A 25,357-nucleotide genomic window follows, 5' to 3' on the forward strand; every position below is an offset into this window, starting at 1 on the left:
GGTTGATTGCAAGTGAGATTAATGACCTTTTACAGCAAAGTATGTTAATATTTTTAAAATAAGCAAAATAGAATTTCCGTCCATTGATTACATATGTTAAGTAGAAATACTGTACATTCCAGACAGAAATTATTCAGAAGCAAGGTATGAGCAAATATAAGAGTAAAAATAAATGTTTCCTAAATATTATGAGTTTAAACTAATGCTCATACACTTTACAAAAGCTATGCTTCTCAGAATGTAATTATCTTACTTTATATATAGTTCTATAAACTGCACAAGCCTATCTAATACCCCATCAGATAAAAAGCTTTGGAGACCAAAATAAGAAGTGACAAGTGATAAATTTAGAGGAGACAATGCATCCTGTCAATAAAAAGCACACACAGGAATTCACAGAATTAAAGAACCTGGGGACAAGTAGTCCCACACATAGTTCTGAAGGACTCACTGTTCTACAATATTACACATCGTGACACACAATTACACAATATTTCATCGTGACAACCCTGAGACATGAGAGGAAAGCTACTGCATTTACTATCTTTAAGAAGGTATGGAATCAATTCATTTTGGCTCATTCTCTGTCAAAATGATTACACTAAAATGATTTTTCATTTTCAATTTAAGCTTTCCTTCATAAAACTTTACTTACTTAAACATTTTATTTCTTTAAGTCATATAATGAACTTCAGTATTAATCATTAGTATTTAAAGATGATATCAACACAATTTAAAGAAATATGAATTCTTAGGTATATTTCACCCTAATTTGTAAATAGCTAAAAATAATTTTTAATCCAATGCTGATTCTGCCACATTATTTAAGTAAAACTTTTTTGACCTCAGAGCACATTTTTAGGGGCCATTTCACAGTAGCCAAATCTTCCTCTGAACATGTGGGAAATACCATGTTGATACGCTGCAAACTTTCCAACACTTCACTAGAATTCAAAAATTGGATTCAGATTACAAATATATTCCTTATAATTTGGAATCACAAGAAAAGCAAGATGGGGAGTAGGGGGTTTGGATCGATTCAGTAAGCATCAAACATATTCTAGAGAGAAGAAAAAATGGGATTCCACCAAGAAAATGCTTTTGCCTGGCTATGCTTACACTACACCAAAATTTTTGGTTCAAAGTGGGTGGTGGATTAGTTGATTCTTGACACTACAAGATATATTTCTACTTTTTCTTAGTTAGATCAGACTATCAATACTTTTAAAGATGATCCTTAAAGGCCTGATTTTCAGTTATCATTTGTCCCTGTGGATATCAAACAGAGGCCCTGAGTCCTGCTCTCTTGTTTTGTGGGGCTATGATCTAAGCCCATGAAACTTTTCTCCAGGCTTATGTTCCCATTGTCATAGGGTATGAGAAGCACATCCTTTGGGCAGGTCTCCAAACATCTGTGTCAACTCTCTGGCTATTAAATCTTGGCTTGAGTGGCCGGCAGGAGCTTTCAGTGACTCAACTTGAAACATTCATTCATTCTCAACAGATATTTTGGGGGATCAGATATAATTCAGACACTGCAAAATGACAGTCAACCAAACAGGTGGCAAGCCAAAGCCATTCCTCATTCTGGCATACCGATTTCAACACCCTCCAGGCTACTATGTTTGCAGTACCCAGGATGCCAAAGTGTTCGGATGTAAATCTGCTGAGGGGATAGCATTTCAAAATGCATGGAAATCCTGCATTCTGAAAATACATACATGGTGTGACTGTTTCCCAGAAACTTGCCACCATAGATTCCTTGTAGATTTGATTTAGAAGCATTTACACTTAAAAGAGGTGTAGAAAATGGGAATGAAACCAGATTTCTGCTCTCAAACTCAACTTTTGACTCCCTTTGAAGTCTACTGGGTCTAACTGAAAGGCAAGTTGTTCACCTGTACGTAAAGAATAATCCTGCTTTAGGTTGAGGCATTTTTTGACTTTTGTGTTTGTTTTTCCATGAGAACAAGCAAGAAAATTTAACATGGATTTTTTTACTGAGCTTTTGTATGTATGCTGAGTTTCACTAAGCTATTGCCTTAGCATGAGGTTGGAATAGAGAATTTTAGAGCTGGAGAAAACCTCAGATATTATCCATTCCAGGAGTGTTTAGATTGTCAGCCAATGGGCTCCCAAAGCCACCATGGAGTAGAGAAAGGTGCTATTAGTGTGTGGGACTCTGAATCCTCCAGCCACCCAAACTTCACGCAGAGAAGTGCTGCTTTAAGACTGATTAGTTTACGATACCAGGAGGATTTATTGAAAGAAAGGGATCAATAAGCATACTAAAAATAAAAAGAGTTTGAATTAATCTACTGGTCTTGTTCTACAGATTAAGATACTGAAACTCAGAAAGAAATGTGTCTTGCCAAAGATCAGCTATTAGGTGAGGGTCTGTGCCTGGACTAAATCGATACCTCCCCATTCCTTATTCAGTAATCATCCAGTAGGCCATAGTGCCTCCTGATACAGTGTTTAAGTTCTCAGGGTTCCATGGTGATGATGGTATTCCAGGAAACCATGGCATGATGATTTTCTGCTCCTTTCAGTCTCTGTCATCCCCTCAACATCTCCATTCTAATGCCTCTTAGAGTTGAGGACATCTTATAGCATAAGAATGCCTCAGAGTTTTCTAGGGAAAGGTGTAGATATTACCAAGCAGTGGTTTGATTGTCTGGAAGGGCTCTAAACTAAGAATGTGAGGGTCCACAGTTGTGCTGCCAGGATGGAGCCAGGGAGGGATCAGGTTCTTCCCAGTCTTGGTACCAAAAGGCAGTGGTAAGACTGAGCAGGATCCTGGTGGGGGAAGGTAGAGAGGATGAAAGGAATGAATGGAAGGCCATCAAGGCTAACTGGACCTTGAAGCAGAATCTGTTCAAACGGAGAGGCAGCCTGAGGATACAGCTTAGGGAATGTTTCGTACTGTCCTTTGGCTTCCAGGTGCTTTTAGCATTAAGCTCAAGTCTGTACAACCCAATCTTCTAGATCAAAGCCCTTCATGTGAATTTCACCTAATTTTATAAATACATGACTAACTTTCAAGGATGCAGAGAATCATTATATAATAATTCTTAATTTTTTTAAGAATTTAAAAAAATTTTTTAACTTTAACTTTACAACTAATGGTTAATAAGAAATTTCTGAAATTACTATACCTTATTAAGGAGGCTTATTACTTTCTTATACAGAAAAAAGAAACAAAGACTGTCTTATATAAAAGAGAAGATATTCAAGAGAGAACATCATAACTAACTCTCAACACAAAGGAAGGGTCCAGGGGTCATTTAGTAGATACACTCAAAATCAAGTCCTTGTTTCTGTTGACTAGTCCACTGAGACTACTGATGCCTCCACTTTGTCCTTCACAGTTTTGAGAGGCAATAACTACATTTGGAAATGGACCTTCATTCTTTGGTTCTAGTCCAAAGTCTCAGTTTCCTAATAGGCTCATATAATGTTGGGTCTATGTCTGGATCCTTAAGTCTAGGAAACATTCTGACTTTGTGAATCTTAAATGTGTTTTAACCATAATCTTATTTTACCTTTCTTCTCTGGGTTTTCTGATCCACTATTTTTTTTTTTTTTTTTTACTTTAACTTAGTGGTAATTTTTTTAATTAGTTTAATTGATCAGTGAAAGAATGAAGAATACAACCAACGTCAAGTTTATAATTCCCAGTTTTCTAAGCATTTACATCTTACTTTGGGCCTAAGACCCTGTAACTTTACTGCCTGGTCCCAAGGGGAAAAATAAAGTGGTTAAGAAAGTAGCTCTGGAGTCACACTGCCTGGGTTCAAATCCTGGCTTTGACAATTATGAGCTGTTGGGATCTTGAGCAACACTTAGCATTTCTACACATATGTTTTCTTATCTGTAAATGGGGATAACAATTCTTCATAGAGTTGCTGGAAGGATTAAATGACATAATAGATGAAAGGTACTTAGAACAGTGCCTGGCAAACAGTAAGTACTCCACAGATATTGGCTATTATGATTTTTATACTGCTCTGAGAGTCATGGGAGTAAATTCTTTTCCTTATTCAAGTTTCATCAAGAGATATGCAGCCATTTTCTTCTATAGTTGACATATGATGTAACATGCACCTCTAGAACATCTAACAGCTGAGTGTAGCTTGTATCGCATGATTGTTGACTATCTTTGTCTCCACATCTAATTGTGTCATTTTCCCTCTCTTCCTCATCAGGTTCATCTTCAGCATCAGGTACGGTACTGAATACCAAACTCAGAAAGTCTAGTTCACCAAAATTTCATCGAGAGGCTATGACACAATAGGCAAGCCCTGGGGCAAGGGAAAAGTTGAGATACAGTCACATCCCTGGAGATGCTCAGTGTCCAGAGAGGGGGTAAAGGAAAATAGTGGATATCATTACACCTGAGGTAAGGTTGGAAAGTGCCATAGGGACTCAGAACCATCAGTGATTCTTCTCATCATGCTGTGTGGAGCTCAAGACTATTCCTGAGCCTGGGAATGTGGATTAGGAAAGCAGCTGTACAGAGATGAGCCTAATGAGGACTCTGACTCTCAACCCACCTGCCTTGGTTCACCTTATACCCATTGTTATGACCCAGGAATTCCATAGATGATGACAGGATCACAGAGTTTCCACCAGGGTCACAGGAGGACAAGAGACAAGAGATGCTATGTGCCTGAGGACTGGTGATTGGCCTTCAAATAACTAAAGGACACAGACAGTTGACCTAGGCCTTCTTCTTCGGTACCATAATTGCTTCATGCCTACCATGAGCCAGGCTGGAGACTTGGAATGGTATGGAAGGATTCGATGTGGGACTTTGAGCCAAATTCCTAAGTGAGCCAGAGCTGTGGCTGAGACCCAACCCCTGCCAGCAGAATTCAAAGGCTAGTGGTTGAGAAATGCTTTCTCAGCCTATTCATAAAGATGGTGAAAGCTTGGTGCCAAAGTAGCTTCATCAGCATTAGCATCTTTACCACAATTTATTATTCACTAACTTGAGTTAGACCCTGATTTCAAACACAAGCTTTATACACAAAAATACCATAAGATAAGTACTGTTTCCTCCACTTTATAGGTGGGGAGACTGAGACTCTGAGAGTTTAGTAAATTGCCCAAGATCAGAGAGCTATTAAGTGGTATCCTATTCCTCTCTAAGGGGTGAAGACAGTCAATTGAATATACACACTCACCATCCCCACTAGCAGCTAAGACAAGGTAAGTTATTTAAATGCTTTTATTGCAATTCTACTTTATTTAACCATATCAAGAACTGTGCATTGTCCTCTTTGTGTAACTATAAGGGTGGGATATGACAAAATGTTAACTATTTATTTGCCTTGTAATATCATTGCTTTAGGAGGCCAGAATGATTTACTCTTTATTTCCACTTCCATCTGTAAAAGAAATGTATTCAAAAATAGCTCCCCTGGATAGCTTATGGACCCTAGACTGTAGATAAATAGCTTCTCTAGAGTTTATAAAAATTGTCATGATGTTTCACCATAGACATCAGAAATCAGCATATGTTCCAACCTGGACACCATTCATTTGTCTTTAGAAGTGAACATGTTGCTCGTTCTCAGTGAGCTACCTCTTCTACTCTGAATGTACTGGGCTGTGTTGCATTCATCATTACATAGCTACAGGGAATGAAAATAACCAATTGCCTTAATTAAAGGGTTCTAGTGAGACAAGAGATGCTCTATTCACCAGTTTTCATTTGTCTTGGCTAATAGCATGGCAATAATAATAATACCTTGAATTTAGAAAGTTCCTTTCTTCCAAGAAGTTCAAAGCTCCAGTGTGTCATGAGAACAGACAGCCGGTTAGCAGTGCCTTTGGCAAGGAGAAACAGGTGCTATTTGTGCCAAATTGAAACACAAAAAATAAGGCCATAATTTTTTTTGATGAATGTTTTGTCTTTCTTAGGATTAATGCAGTATCATGTGGGGAATGAAAAAAAAGAAAAACATAGAATTTAGATGCAGCCAACTTTGGTATGAGGCTCTGTCACAAACTGGCTGGGGTCCACCCTTAAGCACTTTTCCACCTTCCTAAACCTCATAGTTCTCACCTATAAGAGAGAAATAGTGACTGTCTGCCTATTGAATATTATTAAGATAAAAGAAGAATTATGCAAGTAACTTTATAAAACATGAAGTCTTATAACACAACCATTAAATTACTGTTCCCTCAGAAATAGTCCAAGCAAACTAACTTGCACAGGCATACATTACCCGCCACAACTCACGCTCACCTTTTTATTATCCAGCCCTGTCCTGACACTTGATACCCACTGAATGCTCATCAACATTAGGTAAATTGGGATGGAACAAATCAAATCAGATGGATATGCTTTCAGACAGATTCAATAAAAACAATTGATACGACAATCTCACGTCTTATATCTTTTAATTTAGGGAGATCAGATTCATAACCTACCTGAAAGAAGGAAGTAGCCCCAAATTGACTCAAAAATAAGGATTTTGGATGCTAATAATTCTTTAGCAAATCAATAAAACCCATACTTTTAAATTAAGTGAGTTAAGTGAGAATTTTAAAAAATGTTTCTTAGATATAATTTGCCCCTCAAGAAAAAAATAAGATATCTCAGACACGAAGTGAAGTCAGTCCTTAATTTTTGAGTCCCAAATGACTCCAAAGACTATTAAAAGTAACTTATCAGAGGATTAAACAAGCAGGGTTAAATAGGGAGGATTATCTTAATCAACTATTTGAAAACTCCAGAGTCCAATAGAACACTGTAGTATTCAGCAGGATGAAGTTGATAAATTATGGCAAATACCAGCAAACTGCTTTTGCTGCATGAGGCAGTTTGTTCACCCAGCCCCCACTCTCCCAGCAGAGAGCAGTCAGGTTCAGCCCTTGGTGTAGCTTGCTGGTGCCAGAAAGGGGCATGAAAATCCACCTCTGGAAAAGCAGGGTGGGCACAGGCTGATTGTCGATTATGGTTATTGACCATAATCAACAACTGTTTGTTTCAGCCAGCCCAGACAGAGGTAGCAGAAAAGACTTAAGGAGAAAATACTTCATCATACTTGTGGAGGACAGCTGAAGGGCTGCATTTGCTGGACAGAAGAATAAGGGTAGCTTTGAGGAGCTATGGAAGAAGTCCTTGGTACCCCTCCTGGCCCCTCCTGCATCACCTCTCCAGGGTACTTCGGAGCTGGCCAGTGCTCTCTTTGTAGATGCCTGGACTTGTCTGACTGGGAAACACTGACTTGGGATACTCCTCTCTGACATACCACTCCTCCTAGTCAGAATTACTGCAGTTTAGGGAGAACTTGTCCTCCAGGCAAAAGCAGCTTGAGGAGGTGAAAGCTATGTAAGAAACAACTGAGGCAGATGGCCTAGAGCAAAGGCTTACTTACTTTAAATTCTGCAGTGGAAAACTAGGGAGAAGGAGCAAGTTGGTCTCCTGGGATGTTGAGGGGACATTCAAACTCTTGTAAACAGGGAAATTACTAAGGCCACTAGCAAGCACAAGTCTGTTACCAGACAAAGGCCAAGGATTCTTTAACCCAGTGCACCAAATAACCAATTTCTGAGACACCAGGGTTTCAAAGAGAGGAAGAGTTTATTGCTAGGTGTATAGTAGAAGAGCAGATAGCCCATCGGCCCAAAATCTGTCTCCCCAAACTTCAGTAATTCTGATAATTTTATTAGAGAAAAAGGTGGGCAGGGTTTAGAATAATGAGCACCAGTGCCCCAGATGATGTAATTAGAGGTGATCTAATTATTGAGCATGTGCAGATTGATTACATGCTTCATCACAGAAAGTATGTAAGGAAATGGTGGAATGAGGTGTAGGTGACTTATAGGTTAAAGTCTAAGCCACTGCGCATGTAAGGCGGGCCCATTTTGGTTAGGGTCAGTCTCAGTTATCAAGATAACTTTGGAGTTGGGGTGGGTTAGTTCTGGGGTGGGTTACATCAGGGGCTGTCTTTAGTGATTACAAGACTCTAAAGTTGAAACGCTGGATAACTGGGTACAAATGAAGATTAGTCACAAGGACAAAGGGCTATACGATCATTATCAGAGATCAAGGCAGCTGGGTTACAATCTAGAGATTTCAGGCATTTCCCTCTGTCTACTCCAATATACCAGAAAGCAAAATGGAATGTCTGTATAATGATTCAGTCATCGAAATCATCCCTTAAATCCTGATTTCTCCATTACAAGTCAAGGACAAGACACAAGCCCAAAAAAGACAGGGAGGACCCTACACTTTGCATCACCTTAGGCAGATCTGTCTGATAGAAGGGATGACACTCAAGAAATCTCCTGTCATATTACCAGCTGCATATAAACTCAAAAACCAGACATCTCAGGGAATGAATTCCAGAGTTAACAATTAAAATAGTAACATATACTGTGTGCAACAAAACATTATAAGACAAAGAAATTGGAAATCATGGTCCATCAAAAGGAAGAATATAAAAATCCAGGAAGCATCAACAAAGAAGATCACACTATGATCACACTGGACAAACACTTGTAAAAAGTGATCTTCTGAATACTCAAGGAGATGAAGGAAAATACAGAAAAAGAACAAAAGGATATCAGGGAAACAATGAATGAAAATATGAGAATCACAATAAAGAGATAGAAATTATAAAAAGGAACCAAACAGAACTACTGGAGTTGGAGACCACAATAACTGCAATGAAATATTCCCAAGAGGGTTTCAACAGTAGATTGGCATTGGAAGAAGAAAGAATGAGCACTTTGAAGACTAGGCAGCTAAAATGAGTCGGCTGAGGAGCAGATAGAAAATAGAAATATAAAAAGTGAAAACAGTCTAAGAGACCCCTACATACCAATATACAAATTATGGGAGTGACAGAAGGAGAAGAAAGAGAGAAAGAGACCAAAGAAATACTCAAAGAAATAATGACAGAAAAACTTCCCAATCTTAGGAAAAGATGAGAATATGCACATCCATGAATTCGAGAAAATATGATAAACTTGAAGAAAAAAATGCTATGTCACATATTGATCAAGCTATCAAATGCAAAGAATAAAAAAAGAGTTCTGAAACCTGCAAGAAAAAAGCAATGGGGTATATAAAGGAATTCCAAATTAGATTAAGTTCCAATTTCTTATCAGAAACTATGGAGGCAAAAAGACTATGTGTTGAGATAGTTAAAGTGCTGAAAGAAAACAATTGCCAACCAGGAATTTTATGTGTGGCAAGGGGATGATCAAGACATTCCCAGATATACAAAAGCTGAGTATTTTTTTAGACTTGCCCTATAAACAATGCTAAACAAAGCTCTTCAGATTGAAGGGAAAGGACACTGGATAATGGGTCAAAGCAGCATAAAGAAGTCAAGACCTCCAGTAATGGCAAGCATTTGGGTAACTGTAAATACCAGTACTATTGTCTCATATTTTTTGGAATGTAACTCTACTTCTTATTTCCTCAGGCGCTAAAATGCAAATGCCTAAAAATAAACCTATGGTTCGGGACATACAATGTACAAAAATAAAGTTAGTAACAACTATAAAAAAAAGTGAGGGATTAAGGGGTACAGGAATAGTATACGTGCATGTTATTGAAAACAAATTGACTCACCTTAAATACAAAGACATAAGTAGATTGAAAGAGAAAGGATGGAAAAATATATTCCATACAAGTAGTAACAAAAAGAGAGCTGGAGGCAGCGATACAAATACCAGATAAAATAGACTTCAAGTGAAAAAGTCTTATGATGCACAAAGAAGATCACTGTAAACTGATAAAGGGTCAATTCAACAAAAAGGCATAACAACTATAAATATATATGCACCTAACAGCAGAGCCCCAAAATACATTTAAAAAATCCTAACAGATTTGAAAGAAGAAATTGACAATTCTACATTAATAGGAGACTTTAATACACCACTTTCAATAAAGGATAGAATATCTAGTAGAAGATCAATAAGGAAATATAAGACTTGAACAATACCCTAAACCAACTATACCAAATAGACATATAGACATATATGGTCCATTACATATATAGTCTATCTCCTAGTCCCACTAGGCATAAGAGACATATTAGAATATTTCACACAACAGCAGAATACACAGCCTTCTTGAAGGTGCATGACCCATTTTCCAGGATAGATCATATCTTAGCTCACAAAATAAGTCTGAATAAATTTTAAAATATTGAAATCACGCAATATATCTTCTCCAACCACAACGGAAGCTAGAAATCAATCACAGAGGATGAAATTGAAACTTTAAAAATATGTGAAAATTAAACAACTAATGAGTTAAAGAGGAAATCACAAGGGAAATTAGGAAATATCTTGAGGAAAAGGAAATGAAAACACAACATAACAAGTCTTCTGGGAAGCAGCAAAGCAATGCTGAGAGGGAAATTTATGGCTCTCATTGCTTACGTTAAAAAAGAAAAATGATTTCAAATCAGATACCAAAGCTCAAAACTGGAAGAACTAGAAAAAGGAGAGCAAACTGAACCCAAAGTGAGCAGAAAGTATGAAATAACAAAGATTAGGGTGAAGACAGATGAAACAGAGAATTAAAAAAATAGAGAATCAACAAAACCAAAACTTCATTTTTTGAAAAGATCAGTAAAATTCACAAATCTTTAGCTAGACTACAAGGATAAAAAAAAAAAAAAAAAAAAGAGGACTCAAATGACTAAAACCAGAAATGAAAAGGGGAACATTACTCCTGACCCCACCGAAATAAAAAGGACTATACTAAGATAGTATAAACAATGGTACACCAAAAATTAGATAGCCTAGATGAAATGGACAAATTACTAGAAACACAAACTATCTACACTGACTCAAGTAGAAATAAAAGACCATAATAAGTCAAAACCTAGCAAAGAGATTGAACCAGTAACCAAAAACTTCCCAAAAGGAAAAGTCCAGAACCAGATGGCTTTACAGAGGAATTTTACCAAACATTCCAAGAACAATTAATACCAATCCTGCTCAAACTCTTCCAAAAAACTGAAGGGAGGGAACACTCCCTATTGCATTCTACAATGCTAAAATCACCCTCATATAAAAGCCAGATAAAGTTACTACAAGAAAAGAAAAATTATAGACCAATATTTCTTACGAATATAGATACAAAAATCCTCAACAAAATACTAGCAAACAGGCTCCAACAGCACATTAAAAGAATTATACACCATGATCCAGTAAGATTTATCCCATGTATGCAAGGGTTAATTGAACTTGATAAGAAAATCAATTAATGAAATGCACCACATTAACAGAATAAAGAGAAAAAGCCACATGAGTATATTAATAGATGCAGAAAAGGCATTTGACACAATCCAGCACCGCTTCTTGTTAAAAACACCTAGAAAAATAGGAATAGAAACAAACTTTCCCAACATGACAAACAGGATATACGAAACACACACTGCTAACATACTACTTAAAGGTGAAAGATTAGAAGATTTCTCTCTAATATCAGGAATAAGACACTGACACCACTGTTATTATTCAACATCATACTGGAAGTTCTAGCCAGAGCAATTATGCAAGAAAGAAATAAAAGGCACCCAAATTGGAAAGGAAGAAGTGAAACGTATCCTATCTGCATGTGACAGTATCCTATATACAGAAAATCCTGAAAATCTACAACAAAACTCCTAGAGCTAATAAGTGAATTCAGCAAAGTGGATGGTACAAGACCCACTCACAAAAGTCAATAATGTTTCTATACACTAGTCATGACCAATTGGAAGGAGAAATCAAAAAATAAATCCATTTATAAGAGCAACTAAAATAACTAAATGTCTAGGAATAAATCTAACCAAGGATATAAAGGACTTCAACATTAAAAAAAACTATAAAATATTGCTAAAATAAATTTTTAAAAATTTACATAAATGGAAGAACATTTTGTGTACATAGATTAAAAGACTAAATATTGTTAAGATGACAATTCTACTCAAAGAGATTTACAAATTTAATGCAATCCCAATCCAAATTCTCACACCCTTCTTTGCAGAAATGGAAAAGCCAATCCTCAAATTTATATGGAAGGGTAAGGGAACATGAGTAGCCAAAGCCATCTTGAAGAGCAAGAATGAAGTTGGAGGACTCACACTTAACAATCTTAAAACTTATCACAAAGCCACAGTAATCAAAACAACATGGTACCAGCACAAGCACAGACATACAAGGAGGCAAACACCACTCAACAGGAAAGAATTATGTCTTTAAAAAATAGTGCTGGGAAAACTGGGACTCCATTTGCAAAATCATGAAAGTGAACCCCTTACCCAACACCATATATATAAAACTGGATCAAATACCTAAATATAAGAAGATCCCAAACTATAAATTCCTAGAAGAAAATGTAGGCAAGCATCTTCCAGACTTGTATTTGGCAACAGGTTCTTAGACTTGACACCTAAAGCACAAGGAACAAAACACACAAGGAAAAGCACAAGGAAAAAAATAAACAAATGGGATCACATAAAAACTAAAAACTTTTGTGCCTTAAAGGACTTTATTGTCAAAGTAAAATGACAGCCTACACAATGGGAGAAAATATTTGGAAACCACATAATTGATAAGGGTTTAGTATCTAGAATATATACGGAAATCCTTCAACTCAACAACAAAAAGAGAAATAGCCCAATTTAAAAAAATAGGTAAAAGACTGGAATAGACATTTCTCCAAAGAAGATATACAAATGGCCAAAAAGTCATAAAAAGATACCCACCATCTTTAGCCTTTAGGGAAATGCAAATCAAAACTATAATGATATAGCATTTCACACCCACTAGAATGACCATTTAAAAAAAGAGAAAATTAACAAGAGTCAGAGAGATATGGAGAAATAGAAATACTCATTCATTGCTGGTGGCAATGTAAAATGGGGCAGGCACTGTAGAAGACATTTTGGCAATTCACACTTTTAGATACATACTCAAAATAATTGAAAGCAGGGCCTGGAACAGTCATTTGCACACTGATGTTCATAGCAGCATTATCCACAATTGCCAAAAGATGGAAGCAGCCCAATTGTTCATCAAATGATGACTGGATACACAAAAAGAATATTATTCAGTCATAACAAGGAAGAAAGTTCTGATACATGCAATGACATGGAAGACATCATGTTGAGTGAGATAAGTGAGGCACAAAAGCACAAATATCGCTTGACCTCACTGATATGAAATAATTAGAATAATCAAACTCATAGGGTCAGAATCTAGAATATAGGTTCCCAAGGGGTGGGTTGGGGATAGGGAATAGGGAGTTAAGTTTTAAAATGTACAGTTTCCATACAGGACAATGGAAGAGTTGGTAATAGATGATGGTGATGATAGCACAACATTGTGAACATAATTAATAGCACTGAATTATATATTTGAATGTGGTTAAAAAGAGAAATTTTAGATTGTGTGCATATATATATTAAAAGTAAAAAATTAATTGAACTGCACAACACAAACATGAACCCCAAGTTAAACAACGGAATATAATTAATAGTGCAATTATAAAAATATGCTTTCATCAGTTATAACAACTGTACCACCCCAATGCAAGGTTTAATAATAGGGTGGTATATGGGACTCCTATATTTTGTACACAATTGTTCTGTAAACCCACAACTTCTCCAGTTAAAAAAAAAAGTAACCATCACCTCTTTGGGAAAAATAATTTTGCAATAGTATTTCAATATTTCAGCAAGGGATAATCATCACCAGCATGCCTACAGTGTGTTGACTTTAAAAGGGACCATCCCATCTCTCATCCAGGGCGATAGTCATAGTGGTTCCCCATTTTTCAGATAAGGAAATAATCAGACCTACTAAATGACTGGATCATAAGTAGAAAAGTTAAGACTAGAAATCAGTTCTTTGTTATCCGAAAGAGACAACTACTCCAGGATTAGAAAAATACTGTAAAAGGACACTCATCCCCAAGCATGAGAGGGGATTTAATAAATTGAAGGACAAGTTTAGCTGACTTTATGAGCCAAAAAGGACTGGTTCTGCCAGCACTGCCAACAAAAACTGAATAATTCCGTCAGCCTTTGATGTCGGGCAAATCGGTCCTAGGACAAGGTCTGTACATGTAGGGTTTGGGCTTGATGGTTATGGTCATTGGTGATTTTTTTTGTTTTCATTTTGTTTTATAGTTTAAATTTTTCCCCTATAACCTAATTAACAATTATTTGATTAACTGACCAAATGAACAGGCTATTTTTGGCCTTTAAAAGACGTATAACCTAAAAATACAAACAGCAAGGAGAGAAATAGAACAAGGAATAATGCAGATAAGATGAAAAATATAACAATAGCCTTTAAAATGGAATGCAGAAAGGAAGCAATAAAGGAAATGGAGTACACATATGTTGAACTTTAAAAAGACAATTACATGTGGGCCACAGTGGCTCAGTGGCAGAAGTCTCGCCTGCCATGCTGGAGACCCAGGTTCATTTCCCAGTGCCTGCCCATGCAAAAAAAAAAAAAAAAGGAAAAAAGAAAAAGCAATTACATGCTCATGAAAATCTGGGGAAAAATTGTCAAGAATTTATTCAGTTTTAACATTTTTATCTTATTTTAAGAAATACTATATAATAAAATGGAAAATGAATTTTAAATAATCACCCTGTACCTAATTTTTAAAAAGTTCCCCTTGTTTTGTTGTTTTTTTTTTTTTTTAGCTTTTAAGCACTTCCAAACTACTTGAGGACAGATTACATACACTCTTTCGAGGTCCTTGATGAAGGGAATAACTGCCTCCTGATCTGTATTTGTGTGAGTGCAGCGGGTTTGTTTAGAGTGAAATTTGGGCTAGCAGCAAATCTCTTCTAGGCTTCCCTCTGGCTTCTTGCACATTTCTCCACATAATATGAGAGAAAGAGCCAGACTAGGATTAAAAAAAAAAAACAACTTTCTCTTCCAAAGAAGCACTTGAAAAGGTATAAATAACACAGACTGTTATCTGAGACTCACCAACAACATTCTCACAAAAGTTGGCAAGCTTTCTTACAATAAAAGCTATCAGTCATAGAGAGCTATTAGTTAGATACAATGCTAAATGCTGCACATCATTTTTATTTTCATATAATGTCAAACAGCTCTGTGACCAGCCATTATTATTGTTATTTTACAATGAAGGAAACTGAAACTTCAAGGTGTGAACCATGATCACAGAGCACACGGCTTTGAAATTGGGATATAAAATTTAGTTTGCCAGGCTCTTTTTTGGATGTGGCCACTGCTGTAGAAGCAAAGAGCGCAAAGTTCTGGTGCTGTTGTCTGAGGCAGGAGCTACCGCCCCACAGTTCCAGGATGATGGTTTTCATGGGAATTGGATTTGACCCGAGGAGAGAGCTTAGTAAATCCTGCGGAATGGTGGCTTGGCACGTACTTCAGACGAGTCACCCACTTGGTTAATCAGGCTTCCCAGCATCACTGCAATGCCACTTCACTCTCTAGTCTATTTCTGCCTTCAGTATTTATACCGAGAGCCTACACCACAATACGCTGCATCATTTTAGGGAGATAGTGTGGGTTGTGGAAAGAGCGAGACTCTCAAGGGAGTTTAGATGACCCTGAGCCCCATCTCCAGCTAAGCCAGCTGTGCACGAACTCTGTGAAAATCAACCAGAATGGCATGGGTAACTAGGCACAAAGTTTGGTGTCGGAACTTTCCTTATGCGATCTCATTTCCTCCTCAGCAATTCTATGATGTATTTATAGTCTCCTCATGTAACAGATTAGGAGACTGAGGTTTGGGGAGCTTCTAGCCTGATTTAAGTCAGGCTCAACCACTTACTACTGCCTGACCTGGGACAAGCTACTTCACCTCTTAAAGCTTTGGTTTTATCATGCATCCTGAACTCAGAATTATTGCAAAAATACAGTGTACATTTGGCCCACAAGAGCTACTCATGTCTTATCCAGTTTGATATTTCTTCTCCACATTTAAAGGAGTGCTCTGCAATAGGAAGAACTGAGTAGATACATAGTTTAGCTGGTGAACAGGTGGGATTCTATAGAAAGGATGATGTGATATAAGAATTTGTGTCTTTAAAGGCTCAGGAAACAACAGAACAGTCAGGCCTCATATAAGACACAAATTCTTATATCACATCATCCTTTCTATAGAATCCCACCTGTTCACCAGCTAAACTATGTATCTACTCAGTTCTTCCTATTGCAGAGCACTCCTTTAAATGTGGAGAAGAAATATCAAACTGGATAAGACATGAGTAGCTCTTGTGGGCCAAATGTACACTATATTTTTGCAATAATTCTGAGTTCAGGATGCATGATAAAACCAAAGCTTTAAGAGGTGAAGTAGCTTGTGCATATGACCTGTGGCTCTCTTCTCTGTCTTCAGCCTGATTTATCTGAAAGTGAGAGAGAGGAGAAGGTGGAGAAGACCTCCCATCCTGCTATTGGCTAGACTCAAGTCCCTCCACTGTGTGGCCTCCATGAGCTTTCTCTACTCCTACTACCAGGCCTTCATACAATACCCCATGCCCATTCATTGGAGACCAACAGCTTCCTATGCCTCAAACACACCCTCATCTTTCTGGCCTCAGTTGATTCCATTCTCCTTATTTGGAATTTGCTCCCACCATCTCTTCTTTTGGATTTTCCAGATTTCTCTAAGCACAGCTCAAATAGCTTCTCCTTTTAGGACCTTCATGTATTTCAACCATTAATTGGATTAACCAGCACAATCAACCTGGTATTACTGTAAATGTAAATGTTTGTCTCCCCGAACCCACCCACCCAGAGCAGTAACTTTATCTTATTCCTCTCTATACTCACAGCAACTACTACAAACCTGGCCCAGGATACTTTTTATATAGTTGAGCAAAATAATATAAGGTGTGATCAGAATTCCTTGTCCTTAATCTCTGTCATTGGCCATAAATCAGGCCACATGCCCCATGAGGGCTGCCTTTAACCTCTCTATCCCCTGCAAACTCTGCTTTAAATATTCACAAATTCAACATGGCTGAAGTTTGCTCACATGGCAATGGAAGCTGCATCAGGACAGAATTGTTTTAATAGTGAAAATAAGAAGATAATGGATGAATCATCCTCCTCAGTCATCATGGGGCCAAAGCTTAGAACAAATCAAGAGGAAGCTCTGCCCTTAACCACATTTCAAATGGAAAATGTTCCCTGGGTCCTCCCCCAGCCATCCTTTTCCATATTCCTTGGGCCTGGGGTCAGGAAAGGTATTGCAAAGCTGCTTCCCAGGTTCCCAAGGTGCTGTCTATCAAATGGGAATAACAGTAACAGTATCTACCTCTTACAGTTACTATGAAGATTAAACAATATATGTAAAGCCCCCGGGACATAGGAAACTCTCAGAAAAAATCACTTTTTGGGCTTTACTTTAGTGAGAGAAGAAACATTAACCAAAAGAGTCATAACATTGAAAAATTAACACGATGGTAAGTTGGCAGAGAGTGGCATGATAAGTGAAAGTGAATGTGGGGGATCTCTAAACCAGTCTACTGGTCAAAGAAGGCTTTACCAGGGATGCACTGGGGAGAAGGTGGAGGGGGAAGGATTCACGCAAAAGCCCTATGGTGAAGGATGCTGACACGTTCCAGAATCTGGAAGAGCAGTGAAGCTAGAACACCTCCCACAAGGCTTAGGGAGGTTGCTCTGAGGTGAAGGGAAGAGGTGAGCTTATGGGCCTTGATGAGAATGTGGTGATATAAGGGAGGGGTGTGTATGGGTTAGGGGACAGGGCAAAGGTTCTTTTAGTATGATATAGTCAAAGTTACTCTAGGAGGAGAAAACAGAACTACTATAAAGTTACCAAGAGGGTTTCCAGTAAGAGACCAATCTTTGTTATGTGAAATTACATTTTTAAGAGAGCTGGAGGTAACTGTGGAGGATCACCCTCCCAACCCTTATATCCTTCTTCCCACAGACCTTAGACTCTGTATCTCACCCCAGTAGCAAAGAAGGAGGGTGAGGGAAAAGCTTACACTCACAGCAGACACCAAAAAAAGTAGCCATGAATATTTATCTGATACCAAGGGGATTGGGGGCTTCAAATTTCCAAGGGGAGAGTTGCTATGAGAAAAGAGAGAGAGAGAGGGGAGGTGCTTGGGCCTGAGTTCGTGCAAAGCACAGGCCGGTATAGGCTGAAGACAGAAAAACACGCCAGGCACAGAAACGGACATAGATTTATTGGGACTTATGGACAAGATAGAGCCTCTGGGGGCTGCTAGTCCAGGATGATGGTGCCCTGCAAAGGGACAGGAGTGCAAGGAGCAATATGTGTATGATTTTAGAACAAAGACATTCCATATAATATAAGACATCAGTTCTCTACTGTAATCATTAAAGGGGCTTAAGACCTGATACAAAGATTAATGTTTAAGACTGAGATACAATCAGTGCCATTTTACATTGGTGATTACATTCTTCTCCCTCTGGGGATATTGTTTACTTTCTTGACCACTGCCCTGGTTAAGCAGGCATGTTAGTGCTCAGGGTTTCATTCCCATTTAGGAGGGAACCCAGGCCCTGGGCCGCCATAGGAGGTATGAATTGGGAAAGGAGGAGTGAATTAAAGGCCACAGGGGGGAGGACAACAAAGCATTACAAAGGAGGGGGCACCCTCATGACCCAGTGAAAGGGAAGGCACTGGGAGTCCACAGAGGCTGTACCATTGACATGAGCTTTCCATGCTTCTCTAGCAATTTGGGCCCAATTTCCTACTGTGGACTCTGGGTGGTTCTGGATTTATCACTAGAGCCTTATGCTTAATTCTACTTAGAGTGTGTATATGGGCATCTGGGTGCAGGAGAAAGACAGGAAGCAGAGTAAGAAGGAAGTGATCCTATTGCCCTCTCCCTAGCCTACCATGGCCTCCTCCTTGCCTACAGACATTACCTTCCCCGTGGGCTCCTCTGGGGAGGCGAGCCACACTCGGACCACTCTACTCCAACAAGATATGACAACTTGAGGATGTTATTTTTCCTTTTAAGAATTGAGTTTTCTCCAAGATGAAATGAGGAAACAGGACCAGATAAAGTCAAAAGATCTTGTCTGAAGCTTCAGTTCCATTCACAAATTCTTAACAAGGCCAACTGCTCCTTTTTCCTACTTTCCCTGTTTTAGAAGCATAGACTATCAGATATGGAAGCCCTCCCATTTTACTTATAAGTAAATAAGCCAAGATAGCAGGGGACAGGGCGGGACAGAATGAGAACAGAGACACTTACCTTACAGGCTCCTAATCAGGATTGGTTGTAAAATTTTCAGGCCTAGGGTAAAATGAAAATTGTGGGTGGCCTTATCAAACATTAAGAATTTCAAGATGATGATAGCAAATCATTAAACCATGTACGGGGCCCTTCTGAGCACAAGGTTCTGTGCAACTTCACAAGTCTCACAGCCATGAAGCCAGCCCTGCTCTGAATCCAATGAACTTTCCTCTATCAGATCCTGGCTTCTCCATTCTCCCCTTCCCCATTCCATTCTCATTAGACTCTGATAACAGAGAGCTAAATGACATATATAAGTTTGAAACTTTACGATTGGATTCTCAAGGGAAAACTATTCAATCCCCAAACAGAAACCAAAGAAAAACAAAAGAGATGAACAACCTCTTTTTTTTTTTTTTTAACCTTCTCCACTGCTCTCTTCTTCCAAAAGACTGCCATGTGAACCAAACACAATATCAGAATAAGGAACCCCCTGGGTTAGGGAGATTTTTCAGTGAGAAAAAAAAAAATCATGAATTGGATTTTCTGAATAAAAGTCAGTTTGCTGTAACAGGTGACATCAGGGACTACACCTGACTTTAAGGAATAGGTCAAAATAGTTCCAATTTTTTGATTCTTGGGTGTGTCACTAACAAAGAAAATCCAAATCCAACAATATAGCATTAAATGGGATCAATGTAAAGCCCTGCTGTTAGGGGGGGTTACAGCGCTCTTAGATACAATCAAGCTGTGCCCCAGGAGAAAGGCCAGGCTGGGGATGCTGACATGATGCCTGGTATGAGCCAAGGCCTGACAGGCCCCCCAGATAAAGCCAAGGCACCATGTGCCACTTCTACAAACAGAAGTATTAAGGCCAAGTCAAGGAAGGGGGCATTCCATTCTGTGCCGGTGTTTGGGTGAGAAGCAGTCAGTAGGATGTTCTCTGCTTTAAGCCCCTCACAGTTTAAGTGAGTGGGGATACCAAAGTGGAACAGGTTAGAGGTCAGGATGAAAAAAGATCTCAACATGGCACCAAGTGAGGAGGGGGGGGGGGGGGGGGACAGTCCATTGTCTGAAGAAGAGTAGACTATTTGTATTTGAAGAGTAGCCATTGTATTTGAATGGCTGTCACTGGGGGCTAAATTCAGTATAGTCAGGATAATTCCGGAAATAAGGGGACTTGGATGGTTGCGAGAATGTACAGGAAGGCAGGACAGGCCTCGGTTACTGGAAGTAGAGGAAATGGGCCCCCGTTTATGTTATTGCCCATAAAGAGTTCTGTTGGGTGGGGACCCTGGGCTCCCTCCCAAGCCTGTGAACTCCTGAGAATGAAACACATGAAAAGATAGTGGGTGTCTTGAGTCTAGAGGTGATTAATTTCACAACCAAAATCAACATATTTGAAAGATTTCATAACTCCATGGATGGCGAGGGGGAGGGAGGAATACCGGCATCTACAAAGAGTTAACTGGAAGAGCACAGGTTGGACACTTTACAAATACCTTCCTACTGAAAGAGGTGCCCGAGACACTGCTGCAGGCGCTGATCAGTACTAGCCAGGGCTAGAGCCAGGACAGATTTTTGGCTTAGCACCGAGTAAATCATCTTAAGGTTACCCAAGGCTGGCCTGGAATGAGGGAACGGTATCTATAACTGCAAAGACACTTTCGTTAACCAGTCTTGGGTGCAGATTAGCATCTGCAGCATCTTTTGGCTGTAATAAAAGGGAAATTAAAAGTCATCATGTTTGTAAAGCCAGGGTCCTGCTGCCTTTTACAATCATATAGAGCGTTTGTCAAGCCAGTCTGATTCGCTGTTTGTTTTCTTTGGATGGCTCCACCCTGCTGTGGGAAAATTAACTCTTTGGCACATCCACAAATATATATCCATGTAGACACCTACCTCCAGCCACACATCCTCGGGAACCCCACTGAGTCTACCAGGTGAAAGAAAGGGTTTCAAGTCCAATTAGACTCTAATGAGCTGTGCTAATTGAGATTAGTCTTGCAAATTGGTTAAAATTCTAATGAGTTGGCCTTAAATGTTTAACCAGTCGATGTTTATTCTGGCTTGGCCCCAGCAAATTTGTAAGACAAATGCAATATTCTTGTCCTTGCCAGCCTCCACTGAAAACGGGGGATGATGTTACTGGACGCCAGATAGTCACAAGCATTAATCATCATTTTAAGCTGCTAAAACACTGTCAGCTACTGATACAAAAACAGATATCAAACACAATGGATGTTCTCTAGGAAAGATGCACTCATCATGTGTCAGGCACTGAGCTAGGGGCTTCTGTAACTCAGCGCACACTCAGATAGCTGACTTCCAGATTTGATCAGAATTTCCGAAGTCAGGGGAGAGAGTGGGGAGGTAAGGGAGGGGTGGCAGGGAAGAGAGTTATGCAATTATTCCTCTCATTCTAGCTGCCAAAATCTTGACAGCAAGATTTGGGATCCATTCATTCCAGATCATTAACTATAAAAACCCCTACTGGTTTTTTTTTTTTTTTTTTTTTAATGCAAGGCTTTATAAAGACAGTGAAAAGAATATATACAAGATTAACGGTGCACATGGGAGCATTATGTACAGATTATAAATTAGTTAGCTTGGTTTTGAATATTTGCATATACAGTCTTAGCTAGTAGTAGCTTCCAGTGGAGGAAATATAAAACGGTACTTATATAATGACCTTTGGAGCCACAGATCTAGATTCAAATTTGGACTCTTCTTCTTGGTGAATGTGTAGCATTGAAATAGTTAAGACACCTGAGCCACAGCTTCTTCCTCTCTAAAATGGGGATGATGATATGCCCCTCACATGATATAATAATGAACTGAAATAATACGCCCAAAGCTATTAGATCACTGGAACACAATAAAAGTATATCAAGAAGTAGCTATTATTCCAGTGAAGAAATGGCAAAACTCTAGCACATTATTGTCCAACAAACCATGTCAAACTGTCTCGTTTTTGCCCTAGTCTTTGATGATCCTGATTTGATTTCATCTACTGATCCTCTTTAATGTGCCCTGTGCCTCAGAATAGTCTCTTTTTTTTAATTAAAAGGCAATGATAACAAATCATCAAGAATTATCAGTTCCTCCATTTGCAATTGCTCCAAAAAAGTAACTTCCTCTAGCTCTAGCTGGTCATGTACTTATTTCCAAGCTTCATGGAATGATGATATTTCATATGCAAGGGCTTCTCAACTTCAGCATTATTGATATTTGGGACCAAATATTTCTTTATTGTGAGACTGCCCTGTACCTCGTTGGATGTTTAGCAACATTGGCTAGATGCCGGTAGCACCATGCCTTAGTCATGACAATCAAAAATGTCTATGGACATTGCCAAATGTCCCCAATGGGCAAAGTGGTATCCAGCTGAAACCACTGATTTAAGTTCTCTGCAGAAATCTTCCAGATTACCCAAGAATGGCATCTGTATATCTGTATTACAACTTTATCACTCATTTCTCCCCTACCCTAACTCCTGCCTCCTTTCTGATCCATTCTGAGGATCAAACTGTTGACAAGAAATATTTTCTATCCCCTGGCATTCTGATGAGAACAGAGCCTCTTCCAGAGGGGCATATTTTGGAAAAATTTTCACTACCATGCAGAAATATCAACCTCATAGTTCATATGTATGTGGTCCAGTCCAGTCTAACAACTAAATAATTTCTGTATCGTACATAGAAAAATCTTCCTCCAGCTCTCGCATTCTTCATACTTGGAAACTGCGGTGAGTCAAGGCACTGTGGGATGTTATGAGCTTCTTTTCCCTTTTCCAGGAAATAGTCATCCTTGCTCCACCATCCGTGAGAGACCAGCATATTTCTAAGGTAACCCTGGTTTCTCTGTATTTTGTTGCCTCAAGTTAATCAGCCAGTTGCTTTTAACTTTCAATTTTGGGGGGAATGAGTGGGCGCCCATCCATTTATCCTCTAAACCTGTAAGAGGCACAAGTCAAGTTTCATCTAGTGATTCTTTTGAAGGCCTTCTCACTTGCTTGAGAAAAGAAGAGAGGCACCACAGGATGAAGACAAAGGAATCTCTCCAAAGGAATTCACCATCCTCCAGACGGCTCAGCCTCCACCTCTTCTATGTGTGAAAGCAGGTATTTGGCTAATTCTGCCAGAGCCAGAAGCATGTCTGGCAGAGGGAACCCAACACATTACTTTAAGATGTTCACTTGTTGTGTTTTTCCCCGCCTTTGGGATTTCTGCTGAAACTCAAAGGCGAACGGAAAAATTGCATTTAATATCCTGTCACAGAACACTATGTCCCTTTCATTAGTAATGCTCCTAGTTGTAACCAAAAAGATCCTTCCATCTAATTTAAGCAGAAAAGGGATTTTTTTGAAGAAGCGCACACAATCTCTGGACACAGCTTGGAGTCTCCACAGTCAGGAACAGCACCCAAACCACACTGCTCAGGCGCCCAATGAAGACATCTCAGCCCCTGGGGTTGGGCACAGATATCAGTTTACCACTGGCCCTGGGGCCTGAACAAAGAGGGTCCACCATTCCTGTAACCCTCCACCAAAAAGATGCCACAAATACCACCCTCAGCAAAAGATGGAGTGTGTGTGACAGTTTCCTTGGGTTTCCATGGGTGGCTCCCCCTTCTGAAATGAAGTCTCATGTGAAAAGCTCTGGTGGGGCCTGTGGCCACATGCCTGTGCCCTGTAAGTTCTGGAAACTTCCCTTCCACTCATCTTAACAAATGAGAAACTTAGGAGCAGAAATTTAAGAGATGAAGCCAGAATTCACTGAGCCAAACTCCAAAGATTATCCCGTTTCCACACTGTGCCACCTTTAGAAAACAAAATGGTTCTCAACAAAGCTAAAGCTTTAAAATATATTGTGCCTTTGAACCCCGGGGGAAAAAAAAGCCTCAAACTTTATTCTTGAGACAGGTTTCCTAGAATATACCCTTTTTATCAGTGCTAAAGTAGTGTTAATGGCTCAGGGGTCCCTTTAAATGGAATTTCTTTTGAGTTCTCTCTTTTCTTATGATTATCTTTTTAAAAAATAATCCAGGATCAGCTGGGCAGGCATCCAATCAAACTTTTTTGGAGATTTATACTCATCAAAAACAAAGCTCTGAAAAAAAAAAAAAAGAGCTCTGTTATGAGAACATGATAATGTTGCCTATACACAATAGGTATTATGCAGTGATTAAACTGGAGTTGAGAGCAACAGTTTAAATAGTATTGGAGTTTAGAGGTGGGTAATCATGTCTGATTGAAGAAAGGCAGGGGGAGGGGGGCTCTAAATAAGAAATACCGATTCTGACCTTGAAAGACAGATAGGATTCTAACAGGAGAAAAAGTGACAGGCATTCCAAGTAGAGGGAGCTACATAAACCAAATAAGTAGTAGCCAATGGTAGGCTGAGATGGACAATGCAGGCAAAGACTGTAAACATGAATTAAGGGTCTTGAATATTATGCTAACAAGTTAGATTTCCATTCAGTAAACACTGGGGAGTGATGGTTTTTGGTCAGTGAAATGATACTATCAGATCTGGCTTTAAGAAGACAAGTCTGGGTGAAAGTAGCTCATGGTCTAGAAAAGAGACCAGATCAGAAACAAGTCTGACCAGTGTCAACAGCCAATTTTCTTGGATATGTTCGCATCACATGGAAATATCTGCCAAGATCAGAATTCTTCTTGGTAGGAAAATTGCTTTCAACTAACTTTGGAAGTCTAAATCATGGGTAAATTGGCATATATTTTGGCACAGGAACCAAGCAAGACATAATAAGTTGCCATTGCTTAAAATTGCTGGGCCATGAGATTACCAAATAGTACTGCTATGAAAGCCTTGCAGAGACCATCTCATCCAACTCCTTTTGAAACCAAGGTCCAGAGAGGATCCCCTGAGCTTTTTCAAATAGTGAAAGACTTTGCGCCAATAATACGGCCAATAATGAATAAAAAATTCAGCATCCTCTTGTGTGGATCGGTCCAAAGATTAGGACAAATTTCGTTTTTCATACAGGGCTATGATACCATGATACAGCGGAGGCCAGTGTTCAACTCCCAGAGTCTCCACTTATACCTGGGTGGGGAAGTGATTAACTGTGCCTCTGTTTCCTTCTCTCTAAAAAGGGATAATAAGATCATCTACTTC

At 39.0% G+C, this 25,357-nt stretch overlaps 1 long non-coding RNA gene and 1 other non-coding gene across 3 annotated transcripts in view; one reads left to right on the top strand and one right to left on the bottom strand.

Moving 5' to 3' along the window:
- The window catches only part of LOC143659467 (uncharacterized), a 234,427-nt gene that overhangs the window by 143,962 nt on the left and 65,108 nt on the right, over positions 1–25,357 (bottom strand). The gene's annotated exons all lie outside the window — the stretch shown is intronic.
- LOC143675395 (U6atac minor spliceosomal RNA) lies at positions 5,803–5,925 on the top strand. Its single transcript, XR_013171620.1, has one exon. It is a non-coding gene; the product is annotated as a U6atac minor spliceosomal RNA (small nuclear RNA).

This window comes from Tamandua tetradactyla, chromosome 2 (genome assembly GCF_023851605.1).
Source record: "Tamandua tetradactyla isolate mTamTet1 chromosome 2, mTamTet1.pri, whole genome shotgun sequence".
Classification (NCBI taxonomy): domain Eukaryota; kingdom Metazoa; phylum Chordata; class Mammalia; order Pilosa; family Myrmecophagidae; genus Tamandua; species Tamandua tetradactyla.